Below are 671 nucleotides of genomic sequence, written 5' to 3' on the forward strand. Positions count from 1 at the left end.
CCCTAATGGCCCAAACGTTTTATAAATGGCCCATAACTTTCCAATGATAGGGGCCATTGGCTCATTTGCCTGTTAAACCTTCCTAATCCCTGGCTCAGACAGCATCAGCTTGAGAGGTTTTTCAATTAGGTTTGCTATTCAATTAAGATAATCTGGATTCCACTGAACACCTTATTCTCTAGCTTTATTGAAGTTGCATACCTCCTAGTTAGGATTTTGAGTTGGATTTCTGTTGGGACTTTAAGTTGAATTTTTTGAGTCAGAATTATTACTGAGTGCACAGTCACTCAACTCTTTTCTAGGGACCAACTATTATAAACTTGCTATATTTTTGCACAATGATACAGGTGATGTAGGTCCACCATTTCCACTTTTTCATTCTGTCTGAATTTAGTTTTGAATTTGGACAATTTGCTAGTTTCAATGTTTTCACAAGCAACCACCTCACTTGCCAAATTGGCAAGAGAGTTTGAAGACTGTAAACATATACATGTATGACATTTAATATTTTGCAGCCTACATTTAAGTTATTATGGGAATTGAATTTTTCTGGAAATATTTTGTTTTCATTGACCACTATTTGGCAGCTATGTCCAGGATTGAATGCTAGTGTTTTTCTAGTAAATACTTCATGTATGAAAGAATTTTTTACCATTTTCACTGCACTTCAT

The sequence above is a fragment of the Pocillopora damicornis genome, chromosome 6 (genome assembly GCF_964200805.1).
Source record: "Pocillopora damicornis chromosome 6, jaPocDami1.2, whole genome shotgun sequence".
NCBI classification, from domain to species: domain Eukaryota; kingdom Metazoa; phylum Cnidaria; class Anthozoa; order Scleractinia; family Pocilloporidae; genus Pocillopora; species Pocillopora damicornis.